Below are 17031 nucleotides of genomic sequence, written 5' to 3' on the forward strand. Positions count from 1 at the left end.
GAATGAAATATGTGGATTCTAAATATCATTACTTTAGACCTCTGAGTGCTTCTTCAAGGTCAATTAAGGTCAAATCATCAGAAAATGTCTTTTATCTTCAAAACAAATTTATTGAATAAGTGCTAAGGAGGTGCTAACATTTAGGAAGTTATACTGGAATACATGGATTATAGATATCACATTATAGTTTGCATCCAAATATATTGTCGCATGTCACCTCTGATTCCACTTTTATATGTTTCACATTTCTTTCAAACATATCTTTAAATAAGTTCTTGTCAAGACAAAGAGAATGAGCTGCCTGCTTAGTTAGAAACATACTGTAGTATAATATTACATAATATCCTCAAGCTATTTAGTCCATTTGTTTACAAATGAATGGCTCCATTACCTACTCCTACATAATGTTTGTGTAATCAAAGCAAACATCTGTTATGGAACTCTTATTTGATTTTTACTGCACAACAAATATCTTAAAGTACATTTAAAAAAAGAAAGAAAACAAAATGAATATGTGGAAAATACAGTACTATTCCCTTAAAAGTAAATACTGCTTCTTGACACTTTTGCCTCTTGGTCTTGGTCAATTTTCAGAAATGAATTTGTCTTGTGCTTATTGGGCTGCGTATTAACAAGCTCAATTTTATTTATATAGCATTAAATCACAACAGCAGTTGCCTCAAATTGCTTTAAATTGTAAGTTAAAGACCCCACAATAATACAGAGAAAACAGAGATGATCAGAGTCTGATTTGATGATGGCACTATTTGAAGTGAAACTTCCATCCATCCTTTCTCTAGCGCTTATCCTTTTCGGCGTCTCGGGGGCCAGGGTACACCCTGGACAGGTCGCCAGTCTGTCGCAGGGCTAACACGTATACACAGACAACCATTTGCACTTGAAGTGAAACTTTTTACACATAATTTTAAAGAAAGTACAAAAAAATCACATTTTAAGACAATCTGAGGAGAGGTTAAGGGATCAGCAAGCTCAGTGACAACTTTTCTCAGAAAGTCTTACATCTTGATATAAACTTTTGAAAATAACATCCAGTAGCTAATTTGAGTGCAGACTAAAGGGGTTGTCTGACTAGCAATGAGCCTCACCTCTACACACCAGTACAGAATGCTGTCCATGCCGTCTTGGGTGAATACTTTATACACAAAAGATATTCTAATTTTTTATTCAGCACTCTGATTATAAGATTTAATATGCCAGCTCAGTAGCTTCAAAAATACTAAGCTAATTCATCATTCTGTCTTCAAAACATGCAGTGCTCTGAGAGGTTAACAATTTGGAGCTAGTGCACAAACATGGAGCAGTTGTCAGTATTCATCGGTTCATGAAAGAAGAGTCTTCTTTTGATTGCATAACACCGGTCATTTTCTGCAGTGTTCTCCAGCCATAGTGACCTCATGCCCTCCCAAACACATTAGCAGTCTTCAGGAGCATTGTGGGTTGGGAATTCAAGCTGATGGACAGTAGAGGGGTTACTGAATTCCTGCTTATATCTCTGAACTTTCTGCTAAATGAGACCAACTGAGCCCAACTGAGCCCCCCCCCCCCCCCCACAAGTGCAGTTTGCACAAACACGAGCTCAAGCAATTAAAATACCATGGCAACATGAAATATAATGTTGAGACACTGGCACAACTGACTGCAATCTTCAGATTCACATTAAAATAAAGGCATTTCTACAACTACAGAGATTCTGATGTTTTCCTGTTTGTCTCTTTGGGATCTGGGACTCAGTGAAACATGCTCTAATTTTCCACACCTTTCATTTATAATAATGACAAAAATTACAATGAGTAGCCTACCACCTTCCCATAAGTAACCTACTTACGGTCATTGGTGGCCACCTTGAAAGAAGAAGCCTACTACAGTACAAGTACAGTACAAGACAAGGACATGCCTATATTAAAAATACATCGAAGCAACTCTGAACTATTGCTTATAGGTTGTAGCAATTAATTTAATTTAATTTAAGTTTTGTAGCTTTTCCCTCCTTTGAAGTTGTTTATACAAGCTTTCTAACACATGTTAAACCTGGTGCAGGGATTTACTTCCATTCACACCTCAGAACATCAGTGAAACCCACTTCAGTTCCTCCTAAAGGTGAGGTTGAGATAACAGCTGTGTGCAGATCAGCCACGTTTTTTCCAACACCAGAGTGAGAAACCTGTTTTTCATGTACGACTACTGTCTAAAATATCAGTGCATGCTGCAACAGCAATTTGTCTTCCCTGCAAAATATAATCTACCACAGACCAAAAATAGATAAAAAACAGCCACAGACAGGTACTGCATGAAGATAACATTTAACACCGGACTAGTGCTCAGTAGCCAGTTTGTTCAGCTTTTCTCAGTGGTACATATGTGATGCAGGTCTCTTTGTTCTTCATCTGTTTAGTGCTCTATATATGATCTCAAATGAATCTAATGAATTACAGTTAACAGGGCCTCGTGTAGCATCTTTGCTTCAACAGGGGGCGCCAAGCTAAAGGTACAAGTTGGACTGAATGAAAAGCTCTACTTACTTCTATTATTGTGAGAAGAAAAAGTCCCCACAAAAGCAGTTTATGCCGCTACAATGGAATCTGTGCAATCAAACAACGACAAAGTTAAACTTCTAAATAATGCAGTAACTTATATGTCAGCAGGATCAGTAGCTTTGATTATGCCACTTGTACTGCCTGACATGAGCTGCGTTTCCTGTTTTTATTCCAGACTCTAGTCTGGCTGCGATTGTTTGCTGTCATTTTTCCCGTGGCATTTCGCTGACCCCGGGGGCGAGCAGCTGACCGCTGGACTACCCAGCTGTAAGAGAGGAGGACAGCGGGACGTCCATCTGACTACTGCAATTCTCCTCCGAAAAACCCCACCGTATAAGCCTCTTATGTAAAGCAGAAAACACTGGGTAATCTCTCTCTCTGTCACTCCCTCTCTTAGTGTCTGAGCTGTTGTCACTATACTGCTACTAGTGTTTGTTAATTCATCACTTTGGTTCTTCCTTATTCAACTTTATCAGTAAAAAGGAAATCTTATCTTCATCTTAAGATTTGTGATGTTGTATAATAAGCTTTACCAGCTATTCGGCCTTACTTTCCCTCAGTATGTTTTTATGTGAAATATTGTTGCTCAACATCAGTAAGTTTCACTGAGATAAAACACTGCAAACTAGAAGATTCCTGAACACAAATTCCTTCCCCTTGTGGGAAGCATTTCCATCTTGCTGCTGTGTGAGAGAAGTCAGCTGTCCACTCCCTGCTGTGTGCTGCTGTTGTCATATGTGGCATTACCATGCAATGTGACAGTGTAGTCCAGATTGTGTGGCACATTCCCTCTGCATGACGCCCACACATCACATTCAGGTGTGGGCCCGTGTACAGGAATACACTCACACACTCTTGGCATGCAGATGGTATATGCTGGTATGCTACATCATATGTTTTGTTCATCTTCAGTTCTTTTTTGTTATTCTATTTTAAATTATTTTACCTGACATTCCACTGATTTATTAAATGCTGGAAAGTAACAAATTACATTCATCCCAACATTTAGAGAAGTATTATTTCTTGCCAAGTACTTTATATTTCGCCCGGACTACATTTTAATGAACATTTTAGCTGTCAGTTACTTTGCAGGCATTTTGCAGATTTTTTATTAGTTTGTATGACACAGAAAATTCATCAAAGTGGGTCTTTTTTTTTCTTTTTTTTTTTAAGTCTATTTTCTACGTCTCTAAGTCGGACTTTATTGCATTTTATAATTTCACGGGTATTAAAAAGTTACCGACAAACCGCTGAACTAACTTTACAGGACCGTGACGTCACCTTTTGTAGTCGTAACGCTATCTCATGCACGACCCTTATTAGCCGACTTCTCGAAGCCAAGCCATTTGCGCCGTGCTGACGTAACGTGACGTGGTCTAACGCACACACGCCGTTGAAATTGGAAAGAGTAAAATGTTTTAACATAGAAAGAAAGAAGTCTAATCGGGAGGGTGCAAAAGCAATCTTCACGCAGGTGTTTCTCCCGCTGCTCCGCCACAAGCGCCAACTGACTACATGTGTCAAGGTAACGTCCCTATGTCCCCACTGTAAACATCGTGTTCCTCCGCCAAGAACGGTTAAGTAGGGCGGCGGAAAGTTACTGAACCCCACTCGGTGGACACCCAGTACAAACACAACTTTTCCACGCGGAAATCAAATAGTTAATTTTTATTCATTTAATTGCAACATGTATAATAGGACTACCTATGCGAATAGAACAAATAAAGGACGTAGCCTAACATTTATCCAGGGACTGGATATTGAAAAGAGGCAGTATTTTGCAATTATATGCCTTTCTAGGTAAATGTACAACCTAAACATCTATTGTGCGAGAGAAAAAGATGGCACTCGATAATTTAAAACGTTTGTTTTTATTCGTTTCCCCACGATAATTATACGAAAATCTCCTAGATGGTGGGAGATCTGGGAAAGGGGGGAATTCAAAGCAACTAAAGCAAGAATTAAAAAACAATCAAAATATGCTTAAGTCGCATAAGCTCCAATTTTCCGGTTAATGTAGCCCACAATAACAAGCAGTGAGAGTGTCTTTGCTCTCAAAACAAGACAAGCGGAGGGATATAAACTCTTAACACATGATGTCGCCATCAGCCCTTCCTACTTCTCAGCTCACCTTCCAGTAACTCCGCACCGACAATTTCATTGGTCGGGGCATCGCGGACAGCCGCCCCCCATTGGTCGCGCACCTGTCAATCTTAAAGCAATGCCACTCAGGATAGATTAGGCACCATTTGCCATAACTAAATAGTTACATTGTACATCAAGTAGGAAGAATTGTTTTAATTGGTAGTCCACCGCGCTCGGCGGAGAGTTCATCTTCGTCCAAACCGCCTGAACGCGTTGAATGCAACGAAGTGTAACGCTTGAATCTCCCGTCTCCTCCAACAGATGTGGACACTGCCCGGGTAAGTCACTCTTTACCAGCTTGTGTCCGCATTTCACGTTTGCCTCATTTTTTTCCTGCCTCTTCCTGTGTTTGGGCAGTTCTGGCAACTGCGTGTCCAGTCGCCGTGTTGTTTGTTGTTGATGTGTTTGCATGTTTGTGTCGGAGTTGAAAAACTGCCACAGAGCCGTGGTTGTGGTAACTCTGAGGAGGATGTGCACGGTGCTCGTGTAAAACCTCCCAAGTGTCTGTCAGTGTTTGTATCAAGAAAACAGTTCTTCGTGTAGTTTACTAAGTTAATACCAGTGCCACGGTCAGAGCTCACTTCTCACTGCGTGCTCGCACGTTTCAGTCCCACAGACCTTCAGTAAACAGCATCTCTCAGCTGGTGGATTTGAGCGTTGTGCGCAACAGTAATAACACTCCATTAAGAGCTGTCAGAAACGATTTATGACGAGTGTCAGCCGGGTTTTGACGTGATTTCTCTTCATTTCTTCAAAGCAATTTCATTCCAAGAAAAGAACGCATGTTTAGTTTATTGGCAACTTTTATTGCGCCATCAATTTCGTTTACGTGTTAAATGACATGTTTACATTGCGGAGAAAGTGGGCAGATGAAGAGAGAAGAGCGCAGTTTTTGCTCTAGGAAAACTGTAGTGATTGGTGAAATTGTGTTTCTTTATCAAAAACCACATCGGACGCTTTCCCTCATATCCTTTAAGCTATCGCGGCTGTTGAATTATTTTATGTCTCTTTCATGAGCCCATTTCCGACAATTGTGCTCTCATTGCCGTGCGTAATTGCTTCTCTCCCGGGAGAGAGTGCCATCAAACTTCTAATTTCCCCCTGAAACCCGGAAACCATTTTACTCGTGGAAGCAGCCCGTAATGATGGCATCAATAAACCCAAATAAAGCTGCTGTCAAGTCAGCTCTGAGTTTTGCTTGAAATCAGAAGGGGCCCGTCTGCCTTCTTTTCCCACGCACAGCATCTCAGAGAGGCAGGTGATTGGGATTAGAGGGCAGCAAGACAATGAGAATATGTCCCTAGAGAGGAGTCTGGCATGTCAGGAGGCAGGAGGAACAGTTATCTATTACATCATTATCTAGTGCAGCAGAGGAATGCACCGCAACACTGGCAGATGAGCGGTTCAACAATGCCTGCAGGTAAAGTCCAGATTGCCAAAAAAGGTGTCAGTGGCTCTCCAGGGAGCCAGTCCAGGTAAGGGTGCTAGCGAGCGTAGCAGCAGCCAGAGGAGAACAGATTAGGTGTTCTCTGTGAGTCTTTGTCAGTAGGGCATGTTCGCCTTAGAAGCTTACACCACAGATGAGTGTTTGTCCTGATAAGACAGGTAATATGGAGATGGAGGGCAGAACTGACTGTGGGCATTAAACCACTGATGAATATATAAAAGTATCACGAATTGCAACTAAATTCCTCATTTCAAGTAACATCAAATCAGAAAGCTAAAAATATATATATAAAAAAAACCTTGTTAATATTCACAGAAGAATTTGCTTATTTACTACTTAAGACCGAAAATAGATTTTTATTTTGCTTTTTTAATCTTAATATGAACATGTCGTGCATGGTGAATCAAGAAATGAAAGTTAAGTTCTAAGAAGTAACAAATTACAACTCTCAAGTGAAATCGGTCTTCAAAACAGAGTCAGAACGTCATCCAGAAAACTGGACCTGCCAACATCAGATCTTCTCCTGGTCTCCCTCAGCTTTCCTTTGGTCTAACATCTTAAATGTGATTGCTGCCTGAAAGTTTGCCGCTGTTTTGAAGCTGCCAGTATCCCAGTTTAATTCTCTAGTATAGTTTAAGTCTAAGACGTAAAGGTGGTCACAGGTTTGGGTGTAACTGCAGCGTCCCTAGCTTAACACCTGTATTGTATGCTGTTCTCCCCCAATCTCTAGCTTAGGTTTTGCACTAAAAACACTAACGTTTACATCAGCCATATCTTTTTAAAAATATGTGAGTAAAATCTGAAGTTGGACTGATTGAAAGAAATGCTTTTTGTGTTTCTGACATTATCAAAATGTCCAGGCAGCGATTATCCCCCTTACTAATGCATCACCTTATCTCTCTTATCCTTTTACTTCCATGCGAGATTGTGAGGTGTGACCCTGCTGGCTGTAATCCTGATTCTGACATTATCAGAGGTCCTATATAAAACATCGCCATCTCCTTCAGAAGTTTATTCCACTGCACTCTGGTGCACCTTTAAAAGGAGGCAAAATAGTTGCTCTTAGGTGTGCAATAGAGTCTCAAAGTATTCTCCCCTATGCTTGTGTGGCCATATAGGAATACAACCCATGAATTGAGCAAAATTTATTTTGTAACCGGACTTGTTCAGTGAAAAGAGGCTTATGCTTCAGATAACTCACAGTATAGGCTCAACTGTCATAATGGGCTTTTGTGTCCCTGAGAACTGTGACTGCCGGCAAATCTGTACATAGCTCTCATTCCCAGTCAAAGCACCATCCAAGCTAGGATAGAACTTACAGAGATGACTTTTATCGTTGAAATGAATTATCTTGAAATAAATTTTGCTGAATCCAAATTAAGAGTTGAGATTGAGAACATGGGGAAAACAAAACGAACAAAACCAGGTTTGGTTTAGGTTTTCCATGCTAGAGCTCTACCATGTGCTCCCATCGTGTGCTCTGTTGGACACAGTCAAAACACAGTGGGGGGAGCGTGCCCCCCTCCTTCTCTTTGCTTCTGCAAATTTGAGGAAGTACAATCATTCTCTCCTGGTGCAGCTTCCTGCTGAACTGCAAACATAGGCAGTCAGCCGGCGCATTTTCCAGACATTGCAGAGATTGTCGGTGTCTGTCAGAAGCACAGTGACATAGCTGAATGTGTTTAAATACACAGCCCTGTGGTTTCTTGTGCGTACAGCATTTAAACATTCAGTTTGATGGCTTCGTAGGACGTGTCCTTATATGTATCAACGCATGCAATTGCATTAATGCTGAGGCTGCTGATTGTTTTTTCATACTTAACTAAAAAAAAAAAGTTTAATTAAGTGTTTGAAAATTGTGAATTGGCCAAATAATAAATTAATTTAAAATGTTAATTTAATTTTCAATATGAGAAGCTGCAAATCCTCCCTTTGGAGAAGCTGTGAGAAGAAAATGTTTTGATGATAAATGACTGAACCGACTGAGTTATTCATTACTTTCATTTGAATTTAGTCAGCTAATTAGTTCATATTAGGGCTGGGGTTGGACGACGTGTTAAAACTCTCCAACCTGCCGCTGTCAATCCAACAACTGGTGATAGCTGGCATGTTTGTGGACTTCCACACAGCGCTTTGCTCTGCAGTGGTCAACATTGACCATACAGCTCCAGCTCTCAACAGCTCTCCATTGGTGAATCTTACATGAGGCTCAAAAGCAGCAGTTCACATCTTCTACAGGGGACCATCTTCAGCAACTGGTCTTTTAATTATTGAATATTTACTTATTTTAATTATCAAGGAAGCAGAACACTCAAAAAGTAAAATAAAGTGGCAAAAATCTTAAAAAAAACCCATTCAATGTTATTTTAATATATAAATATATGTTTTGCATTGAACCACTGTGGTACCGATGTTACGTGTTATATTCTTTCTTATCTCTTGGACATAGAAAAGGCCTCTAAAGTTTAATTCTAGCAAATGCATAAATGAAGCAAGCCACCTGCTAAAGACACTAGTGTGCACGTAAGGATTATGTGTTGAAATAGCCAGCAGTAACCTTTTTAATAAATGACTCACGCTAGGCGGATTATTTTTTTTCAAAATGATAAGCAACGTCAAAGGTTGTTGACAGACCTGCCTGTCATATGTAATTCCTGTGTAATTACCTCTAGGACCAGCCTGTTGAAACAATAAGAATGCCTAACCGATTGAACCTCACCTCTTTCTGCTGAGTTAATTTTTTTTTTCCCCTGATCAACTGGCCAGTCAACTCAATCTAGAAGTTATTTAACATTCAGTTAGTTAACATCAAAGGGGTGTGACTAGTGGAATAATTCACAGTATAATGAAATCAAGAGATGTTATCTAACGATGCCATCACAGTTTTATGAAGAAAGAATAAAATGCCTCTTAAAAGGAATGAGTTCTGTATTTAATCATTCATCAGCACTCTGATTTCCTTTTCACCACTCTCTGCCATTTATCCAGAAGGACTCAGAAGGTTGACTAATTTGAAATCAGTACTAACCAGCAAGTTGGATAATGTTTGTTTACCTTGCCCTCATTTACCATGCCATGTGGAGATTTGAAGTAATAACTTTTTGTAATCTTTCCGAGCACTTTAAGGAGGCATGTTGGTCTTAAACTGCAGAAGGAGGCATGAAACCTCATTTAAGTGCTTAGAAAAAAAAATCTTCTATTTACCAAGAATTATAATGTGATATGACTAAAAAATGCACGAGGTACTAATGTTGCAAGTGTGTTTTCTTAAATTTATGTGGGTATTTAGATAATTGGGCTCTGGCAGTATGCCTGCTAGTTAATGTGCTAGTTAAACCTGATCATTAATTGAAGCAGCAGCTTTGATAAAATACGACCAAATTCTAACACTTCTTACCTACGTTGGGATAATGAAAGCTTAGACACTGTACCAGAGATTTGAATTAAACTAAGGAACAAGTGAGCAGCAGTGCATTTGTTCCCTGACAGATTTTCCAGAGCCCTCCATTAGTCAAGACCTTCCTGACTTTCATAGTGGAAAAGTCTGAGGTCTAATTTTCATTAATCAATTTGTTTGTTGGCTGGGCTGGGTATTGATGGGCTTTAATCACTGCTGAAGCCAAGGCCACATTAGCTAGTGAGAGCAGAAAATTACATCAGCATGCTGTGGAACTTAAAAACCCTGTTTTATATTTCAGCACCAAGGAAACTGAAGAGAAAAGAAATAAGAAAGTTGCTGAATAGAGGCAAGCTGTGCTACTGTAGCTACCATGTTGTGCAGGGCAAGTCACCTGCCATCTCATTGATTTGCCTGTTTACCCTTTCAACTCAGACTTGGCCTTGTATAATAGTAGTAAAGCATCTGTGTTGGGTATGTGTTTTCCCTGTGTTTTCACCCTCAGCTGACCCACGCTCTCATCCCACGATGGCGCAAAAGCCTTTCTTGTAGGTTGGGTTAGATAAGCGTCACCCCTTCACCGTTGTCAAACTGAAAGCCTTGCACCACAAGCCATGCTCCTTTTCAAACTGACGGAGCATTTCAGCAGAAAGGAGCAATTACTACCTGCTCTGGTCCTGTTGCTTTCATGGCCTCTTTTGTGTGCTGATTCCAGGGCAGATTCTATCCACGGCTGTTCCCACGCTGAGCAAGGAGAACAGGAAGAACTCAGCCGCACAGCAGGCCTCTGCCTTCTGCTATTATGGCCATGATTCAATCATTGCAGGGCAATGCTTTAGCCTGGCACATTGAAAGAGGAAAAAAAATGTCCTCACTCCCTCTCTGTTAATGGAACTTAAAGCCAAAGGTGTTTTTGTACCAAGAGGAGACCATCAGCCTTTTAATGTGGGAAGTAGCAGCAGCAAGCTTCACCTCACAATCCACTCTCCCCCTGCTGTGATTTTTAAAATGGCCTCCCTTCTGTGCTTGCAGCCAGAGAAGCCCCACGTGTAGTGGAGGAACCAGCCCAGGCGAGATTTGCCACTCCTCGCGCGGCTCATCGCGCCTACTGTTTGTTGTCTTTCCCCTGACCTCGAGTGGAAGAGTTCAGTGTGTTAGATTTTTAGATTTGATTTATTTTTAGTTATACATGCTCGGATTACAAGCAAAACAAAATAAATAGGACTTATCGAACAATGTTACATGACACGGATACAGTTTGCTGTTACTTGCGCTAAGTATTGCAAAAATCCATTTAACCAATCAAGCCAACATTTTCTTTGGTAATCTGGGGGCATCGATACTTGAAATGCAATTTAGTGGTAGTAAATCGAAATTAAATCTACTGCAAAATTTCAAATCTGTGTGTATATCTCTCTGTAGTAATGCTGTGAAATATTTAACATTGATTTTAACTTCACGAATGGAATACCAAAATAGCTTTTATTAAAACGGAACATTTCCTGTCTACTAATGAAGACCACGGGACGTGGCTGAAAGCACTGGAAAAAAAAAAAACATGCGGACCCTGAGATAAGGCTTTTTGTTTGTTTTTTTTGTCAAATTTCTATTGTCGTGGTTTGGAAAACAGCCTTCATGTGCAACTGACAAAGAAGTTGAATTACAGAAAACTATCAATTGAACATTGCTGTATTTCTTAAAATGATAAAAAAAAAAGAAGCAGATATCAGAACAAACGGTAAGTATCTGCGATCGTGGGTTCGGTTATGCCAAAATTTGAATTTAAACAAACTTTCCAAGAAGTGTTACGTCTCCTGACAAGAACTACTGGCGATAAAGATATCAGGGAGATCTGAAATGCTTTTTTGGCAAAGCATGACTGTGCTCGGCTCTGAGCTCTGCTGTAATTTACCAGCTTTTGTTTTCATACCAGCTGGGAACACTTGGACGAAAAAAAGAAGAGAAGAAATCTGATTATTCGTCCAGCATATGATTATCTTTTGGTCCTTTTTTAAAAAAAAAAACAAAAAAAAAAAAACAGGATCCACCTTTGTATTTCTTAAACTGTTTGAAACATTTACGTGGGATTTAGGATATTTCCTCATGGTTTACACGTGGCATGGAATATCAGTGTTCCAGGATCTCAGTGAAGTGAGAACACCATCTGTCTCACCTTGTTAAAAGTACTATACCACCCCATAAAAGCATGCATTTATTATTTGGTTTCAAACATCGTCACAGATTGTTTAGATTTTTGTAATTTCTGTTTTATGCGATGTTAAAGCAGTGAAAAATAAACCTATGAATACATCAGGGAAAAGAGATATTTCTAAACTTGAGTTATTTTATTGGCAGGAACTAAAACTGTTTAAGACCTGAAATATCTTGTAGACAAATTGTTTAGCCATATCAATTTTTACGATCTTTAATGTACCATTTAACATTTTACATAATTTTTTGTGCATGCAAAAGGTCTGCAAAGTCACAAAAGATAATATGTATGTAGTTAACCTTTGCCTTGCTCGCATGTCCATAAAGCTATGTTTAAAAAAACAAAAAACAAAACAGAAATAACTGCAAAACAGGCAGACTGTCAGAAACTTTACATCTGATATGGAAATCAGTGTCTGGGTTACTGTATTTTCATGTGTCTGACCTGTCCTCAGATGGCTTGTTTGTGAGTAATCCATGACAATATAGCACAAATAATCCAGGAAATGTTAACGCCATCCTGTAATGTTGTGACTTGTTTATGGCTGTGGCTGTGGCTTGAATGTGTGCACATGAATGGTGAGGTTTAGTTACCAGTTTTGTGTGGATTGTAGCTATGCTCATAAGAATATGCAAACAATGTTTTTTTATTTTTTATTTTTTATTTTTTTATGTCGTTCAGAACAGACTGGGCTTTTATGCACGAGCGATTTAAAGAAGCCAGAAGGTGAAAAGAGCTGCAGCAATGGCGTGTTTTGGTTGACCACCAAATTAAAATCATCAACCTGTAAATTAATATGATGTAGGCTTCTTAAATTGAAAAAGTTATGGTCGGTGGAGTCTGTGTTGGACGTTTTTCAGTTAATAATGTTAATAACATTTTGTAGTCCAAACAAGGTTTTGTTTTTTTGTTTTTTTTTATAAATTGGAGCAACAGAGAAAAGTGTTTTCACTGATAATGAAACTAGTCACTTTGGGCAGCACTGGACTCCACCGGTATATGATGCATATGGTTCGAACACATGAGTGTTTTTTGTTTGTTTTTTTAAATTAATCTTGGATGGTACTGAAGCTCTTATGTTGTCAACATGCGGACAAACAGACAGTTGTGGGTCCCCTTGGCCACCCAACTTCTGGAGCCATTCACTCATGTTGACAAAATTTCTGTACAGACATACAAACACCTGCCAAAGTACTCAAACCAGAACCAGGTCCCCTTCAGGGCCACAAAGACAAGAAGACAAATGTACACAGACTCACGAGCTGAAAATATTACCAGCTTTGCTGTCGTGACTGGTGAAAATTCCCTAATGTACATACTGTAATTGTTTCCTCATGTAGCCTGTAAGTACTTGCCAACATGGTCTCTCTGATTTGACCCTTAAGGCCAAAGTGAAAAATCAGGGTACACAAAAGCTGTAACTGCAGGCCAACAAACTCCCTTACTTACACAGGCCTAATCCCTGTCCTCCAGCAAGCTCTTAATTGGGCCATCATCAGCTGCTGATCTATGGGTTAAACATCAATTAAGGTAATGAGCACATAGAGAAGAGGGAAGAAGATCGGGTTGGGGAGATGTGGGGGGAGTCAGTCCGGAGGGCAGGGAGGTGATCAGGGCCCACCCTGAGGAAGACTGAAGTGTGTGTGTGTTTCTGTGAAGAGGTAGCTTAACGAGTGGAGTGATTTTCGAGTCGTGGAGTGGAGTGTTGATTATGGCTGTGCGGGATGGAGGCTGCTTCAAACAGCTCAATGGAGACTTCTTGTTAGTTTAGCTGTGTTTGTGTTGGACAGGCTGTGGTCTGGGTGAGATCCTCAGCATGTTTCAGGACAGTAATGTCTAATCTGCTCTTCAGAATGCAAATACTAAAATAACAATGATGTAAAAATCTTAATTAAGTTAAGAGCTAAGGTACAAAATATGACAAATAATATTAATTGGCTAACTGTTTTCAATTTGAGTATTATAAATTATTTAATTATTTTATTGCTCCTTACTCAGAGATTTCTTGTAATTTTGTGATCAAATATTTTCTTCTATGTAGTTTTAAACATTTACTTATTCTGTTTTTTCCTCTGAGAAACATTCCAGTAAGAACAATTGATTTGATTGATGATTTTATGATACTCTCTGAAAGTTCATTGAGGAGGAGACATCATTCCCATTCCCATCCATACTGCTTGACTGACAGATGATCTCTAAAAGGCACAGGACAAGATGGATATAAAATTAAAATGTAAGTTACTACTTGAAAAACCATTTTTCATCACAGAGTACCAAAATAGTATAACATTGTCTAGTACTTTTGAGAAAATTCACATTTGTATGTAACTAGGGATGTGATTAGGAGTGTTGTCCATCTCCTCCTCAAAGTGTTAATACTATAGGTTGTTTATTTGAGTAGTAGTCAATGAATGTTAGAAAGGAACCCAAACAGCCTTTGGTATATTTTTGTTTTGATAAAGGTAGCTAGCATTTGCGTAAGGTTAGCATTAAACCTATTTAAAACCTAAATACTTGAGATGGTCATTAGAGAAACATTCTAAGCTTTTGATGCTGTAATATACTGCAATTTGTCTTTGTACTTGTCTTCATTTGACTGAATAGTGAGAAGATGTTGTATCACTATGTGAGAGGTCAATAAAATGTCAAACATGTCTGCAAGAATTCATTTGAAACACTTTTGCCCCGTTAAATTCACCATTCAATATTTAACAAACAGATGATTCAATCTTCAAAATACATAACTATTTTATAAGCAGACCTCTTAAGTTCACTTGTAGATTTAAAAGAATCCTAGAATGTGCTTTTCTTTCATGTCAGCAGTCATTTTTTATTGCTTCACATCAGCTTGTTCAAACAGCAACCACATTTCTTTCTAGAATTAAAGTTTTAAGTTATAGTTTTGAATGCAAAACTGCAATCAGTCAATCAGATAGAAGTGAAGTTTCTTCCAGAGGGAAATTCAATGTATCTTTTTTACTTTCCAAAAAATGAAAACATTTTCAGTTATGAAAACCAGACATCTCAGTATATCCAAGAGCTGGTTAACCTAAGTTTAAATGCATTAGTAACCCTCTATCTATTGTGCTGTGGGCAGAAATGTCATATTTTAGGTTCTGATTCTGATTGGCCAACTGGATCAAGAATCAAACTATAAGCTTCTAAAAAATTATTTGCCACAGGAAATAGAAAAGTGCAAGTGACCATCAGAAAAAAGGTATATCAATGACCGGAACTATTAGAATGGACTTTCTGGGGCTCTGGAGCTCTCACTGTCAGTAACATATGAAACAGAAGCTCCAAACTGCAATGAAATGTCTACAGACTCATCTACATGCAGGCGGATAGGGAAAAAAAATCAGTGCCACTGCTGTTACAAATACCAAAACTAACCTTTTATTTATAGACTTTTTTTTTGTAACTTAATGCCTGTTTCTCTACAAAAACAATTTTCTAATTGCTTTTGAAGTAAAAGTAACTTTGCCTCCATCAAATAGATTAAAACTGGCAAAACTCTAATTTGGGATCCATCCTAAAATCACACCATTAGGTATTTAATGGTAGCTTTGGGTACAAGACTATTTTGATACTTCTTTGCAGTTGATACCAAAACTCTCTAGCACTGAATTAGGTTTAATGGCAGGTGTAAGGTAATATTCATGCTGACAATGACCAGTTTCATACACTGTGTTCAGTGCAGGACTGTTGTGCTTATATTCTGTATGTGTTTTGTGTGAAAGGTAAAGGAATGGAATAGGTAGATATTGTTGTTGCACCTTTAAGCCGGCACCAGACTCAAGTCCCAGAGACTGAATCGATGTCTGTGTGGATGGGAGATCCAGTATTATGGTGCACTCTACACCAGACACCACGACTCTGTTCTGTTTCACGTCACACCTCTGATTCGGGTACATCAGCATGTTATCTGAAAACACACACTGGAGCCTCAGTGCCATTTGTTCCATTCGCTGTGAACAAGCAAAGGTGGCATAATGAGAAGTTAGTGTCATTATAGTATGAAAGGGAGTTCATTTAATCCATTATTGATCCAATTTGCCAACCAATCAGTGTTTTCAGTTGAGCTAATGCTCTCGTGTTGGTTCCTGAATTGGTTTGTGAATAAGGTTCTGGGGATATTTAGTTCCCGGGGCCATTTAATCAATATGGCCATTACACTTTGTCCACTGAAGAGGAAACCTGTGAGATATACCTCTGCTCTATACTGATCAGCAAAATATGATGCAGAATATTTGGAAGTTTTGTTGCTTTGAAAACAACTTGAGATGTTGTGGCTTTCTATATGGAAGGTGACTGCTGGTCTCACCTTTATGTGCCACTCAGGGACTCTGATCTTATAGAGAAAGTTGGATCCCAAATTCCTGTTTGACAAAATTTGCTCTCTGTTGATTCTAATTATGACCTAAATCATAATCAGCCCTCTGTGGTTTACCACAGACTTTCCATTCATCTCCCTGATCAACAGCAGCAGAGAATTTCTCTTCCTTGTCCTCAGATGACAGATTCTGGGGAAGTAGAGCAGGAGGGTGGCCTGGACTTTAAAGAGACCTTCTGGTAATCTGAAAGGTCACAGGAGCCTGAGTGTTCTGCCAGTGCCCTTGAACTAGATGCTGAATCCTGAACTACTTAATAGCACTGAAAAAAAATATAATAGTTTGGTTTCAGCGCTGATAAAAATGTGCAATAATTTCCAAAGGTTGTTGATGTATACAGTGTTTGCTCGCTCTGTGAGATGCAATTATTATGTGAAGGTCTGGTGCATAAAAGTTGAAGAGAAATGGGGAAAAAAACAAAAAAACTGAATGGTAAATCCCTCAGTTGTTGGCTTTTTTTCTTTTTGGCTAAAAATATCTTGTTCAGGGTGCTAAATATATTTGGTCTGCCTCTGAAGAAATTGCTGGAAAACCAGCTTTGGAGCCAAAATGGAAATCTGGGCTGACCTCGTTTTGACTACGAGGTAGAAGCAGATGAGAAAATAAAAACACTGAATGCACGTAACATTTATTTTGATCAGGGATTTTGGAGTCTGCAGGTCTCTGCCCCTCTCATTACATTTCATCTCCTGGAGTCTGTGGTGTTTTGTGATCCCACTCTGTTGCCTTGTGCAGTGTGCTTCACTATAGCACTTTATCCAGATTAAGTTGTGTTTTCCTTCTTTTAATACACTTGTTACCAAAGAAATAATCTAATGCAAAACTAGCCAAATGGATATCGTACAGAGTGTGCAGTGGGATCAAAGGCCACTGGCCCTGGATCA

General features: G+C 39.2%; 1 protein-coding gene across 11 annotated transcripts in view; it reads left to right on the forward strand.

Annotated features, from left to right (window-relative positions):
• The first annotated feature begins 4760 nt into the window (after positions 1 to 4760).
• mef2d (myocyte enhancer factor 2d) overlaps positions 4761 to 17031 on the forward strand; it is a 101119-nt gene continuing 88848 nt past the window's right edge. For 2 of the 11 annotated variants that reach the window (XM_040030571.1, XM_040030575.1), the window contains exon 1: positions 4765 to 4978. The gene's annotated coding sequence lies outside the window, so the exon portion shown is untranslated. Of the gene's footprint in view, positions 4979 to 17031 lie in introns of all 11 variants that reach the window. The other 9 variants (XM_040030582.1, XM_040030583.1, XM_040030573.1 and 6 more) reach the window with 8 other exon arrangements.

Source organism: Simochromis diagramma, unplaced genomic scaffold, assembly GCF_900408965.1.
Source record: "Simochromis diagramma unplaced genomic scaffold, fSimDia1.1 OVJJ01000361.1, whole genome shotgun sequence".
Lineage (NCBI taxonomy): Eukaryota > Metazoa > Chordata > Actinopteri > Cichliformes > Cichlidae > Simochromis > Simochromis diagramma.